Here is a 3,386-nt window from a genome sequence, read left to right on the forward strand (position 1 = left end):
ATCTTAACTAGTTATATACGGTTCGAACTAGTTATATAGATATTAGGTTCGATTAGATTTCGAAAGATTCGTCTAGTATTATCCTATATATATAGATAAAGCTTTAAGTATATCTTTATAGTAATATACACTAACTACTAAATTACTTAGTTAATCTCGTTAGTTAAAGCTAGAGTAAATTCTTCGATTCCTATACGGACGGAGACTCGAAAACTTATCTAGGACGATCTCGATATAGATCGATATCATCGAAAGAGAAACGAATGACGTATTTACCTTCGCGAACTAAGTTAAAACGCGTATAGTTTAATATAGACGAAGATAACAACGCGCTATACTTCGAAAATACGATGAATCGAAGATTAAAAAAATTTATAACTAGATATAATCTTAGTAAACCGACGGAATACTATATACGGTCGTATAGTAAATTAATCTACTAGAACTATATATCTTATTCTCTCTCTACTATATATACGGTGATTACCCGTCGATCTATTCGCTAACTACTCTTTACGCCTTATTTATTAAGTCTCTATTAAGGATTTATCGATAATGAGTAATTCTACGAGAAAGTACTTAAGAGCTCTATATAAGGAAGAGCTAAGATTTATAAGGAGTCTATATAAAGTACGAAAAGATAAGTAAAATCTATATCGGCGGAAGAAGCGAAACCCTAACTCTTAACGTATACTACTTTTCTTCTCTATCTTCACTATAGTGATGGAAGTCGAGGAAATCGTAACTTAGTTAACCTTATAATAACTTAAGAGTAACGGTATAATCTTTTAACTTCGTTATGATTCTCTCTACTTAGAAGTTCTAGGAATCGTATATAGACGGAACTATATCTATATAATCTTTCGAAAGACGAGATTCTATAAAGTCCTTATTTCTAGTCTCTCCTCGACGATATATAGCTCTAAGCGACTCGTTTCTATAGTGCTTAGAAGTAACGTAATTATTAAGTTATATCGAAAGTATACTCTCTTAACGAGAATTATTTATAAGTACGGGTATATACTTATTCGTAAGTAGAGGCTCGCGAATTAAGTAAAAGTTCTCTACGTCGACGATTATTAGTTTCGAATATATAATGTATAAACTAGGCCTACTAAGTTTATAGATTAAAGACTTTAGTATAGATAACTTCTCGAGATCTTCGAGGCTCACTTCTATTTCGCTATTATTCTTTTTCTACGTAGACTCTTACTCTTAACTTAGACGGCTTCTTTTATAAGCTCTTAAGAGCTTACTCTATAACTACGCTTTTAATCTAGATAGACGTAGATATAGACTTTTAATAGTTTAATAACGATAATATATTTCTCTTACTTCGTTACGAATCTTATTCACTTAAAGATCGAGGAATCGTAAGCCGATACGCCTTACGCTTATTTAATTATAACGGTATACTTTTCTTATATTATTATAATTCTTACCATCTAGAAGATTAAGTAACCGTAAGTCGACGGTTCTTTTCTACGTATATTCTCATTCTCTGCTCGGGCGGCTTCTTCTATAAGTTCTTAAGAGCTTACTCTATGGCTACGCTTTTAATCTAAACGGGCGTAGATATAGACTTTCAATAGTTTAATAACGATAATATATTTGTCTTATTTCGCTACGGACCTTATTTACTTAAAGATCGAGAAACCGTAAGCCGGTATACCTTACGCTTATTTAATTATAACGGTATACTTTCCTTATATTATTATAATCCTCACGATCTAAAAGATTAAGGAACCGCCGCTAAACGAGCCTTATAATAGTTCAACGGCGATAGTATAGATATAGATTATCCGGAAGCTAAATATATATTGGGCGGGCGAGCACTAAAAACATCGAGAAAAACTACACGAAATTAGTACGCTTCTATTCTTATAGTTCTTAAACGTTTAGAAGTTTAAGATACCGCGGACCATTGAGTCTTACGTTTTAATTTACATAGTATAAACCTAGTAATAAGAGAACACGAACCTTTAAAAATGTTTAATAATATTAGATATCTAGGTATTAAGATATAACTTTCTTATCGATAATATTACACCGCACCCGCTAAGCTAGATAATAATTCGAATCGAATAAGAGATGAAAGAATTTAACTATATTCGATGATTTTACTAGATCTAATTAGATCTTATTTATATCTTATTTTTTACTCACTTTAGTCTTACTCTATAATTAACTACGAGTTCTATTCTTTATTCCTAACTACGTCGTTGTTAAGTAAATAAATCGATAATTAATATTTATATAAAGATAAAGATAAGATAAGTAATAACACCACTATATTAATGACTAAGTGAGAATCTACTAAGACTTTATGAAGTCAATCCCCGAAGGCTATACTCGATAAACTAAATAAGTCTACGAACTTAGAAGATATCTAACGCGTTTTATACTATAGTTAAGCCGACTACGAAGCTATAGTTAGCCCGATCGAGAAACTCTTATATAAATTTCTAATCGCTCCTAAATAAATCTTAGCGTTAACGGCCGAGCGATAGATAGTTAATATAATCGTTTAGAAATTAAAAGATTAGGTTACTCTTAAAATAATATTAATATAGATAGAGAGTTAAGAGAAAAAGGCCGAGAACGTTAATAAGGCTATTTCGTATATAGTTCGTAATATATAGAATACGAGAAGAAGATAAGAAAGACGCGCTAAATAGAAGAATGATTTACTTAGCGTCTTACTTAAAATTTCTATAGTTTCTATTCTTAATCTAAGAAAAAGTTCCGCCGTTAAAATAGAAGAGCCTTTAGATAAGGATGATATCGATCTCATTATAATTAAAACGGATAAAGACTTAGAGATATACTACCGAATAATATTACGCGGACTAAGCGGTGATACTATATTCGACGATTTTAAAGCTAAGTATATAAGTAAAGCTTCCTTTAATAATAAATTATAGAAATATATTTTTTTTAAAATTTTATTAGGAGGTACTAAGAAAGTTATCGTCGACTATATAAAAATTCTTAGAGCGTTACTAAAGAGAGCTCGTAATAAAGAGAAGAAGTTAATTCTCGTTGCTCACTATGGTAAAGTCTTTAGATGTAAGTTCGAGTTATATTTAACTAGTGATATCTAAAACTAACTATATTTATTCTGATAGTATTAAATCGACCATTACGTTAATCCGAGCTTAACGATCCGACTAGTAAAATTGCGAACAGTATTAAATACTGTGGAATATCGCTCTCTAAAGGTTTATATTAAACCTTTAGTCACGTGATTAAATACGAAGTTTAAGTTCGTATTTAGACCTAGAGTCTATGAAATCACGTAACTAGTGCGATATTAATTCCGCACTCTATTAAATGATTAGTCGTGCTTACTAATGTTAATTTGAAATTAACATTTTAAGGGTCTT

This window comes from Cladophialophora psammophila (genome assembly GCF_000585535.1).
Source record: "Cladophialophora psammophila CBS 110553 chromosome Unknown aczJe-supercont1.41, whole genome shotgun sequence".
NCBI classification, from domain to species: domain Eukaryota; kingdom Fungi; phylum Ascomycota; class Eurotiomycetes; order Chaetothyriales; family Herpotrichiellaceae; genus Cladophialophora; species Cladophialophora psammophila.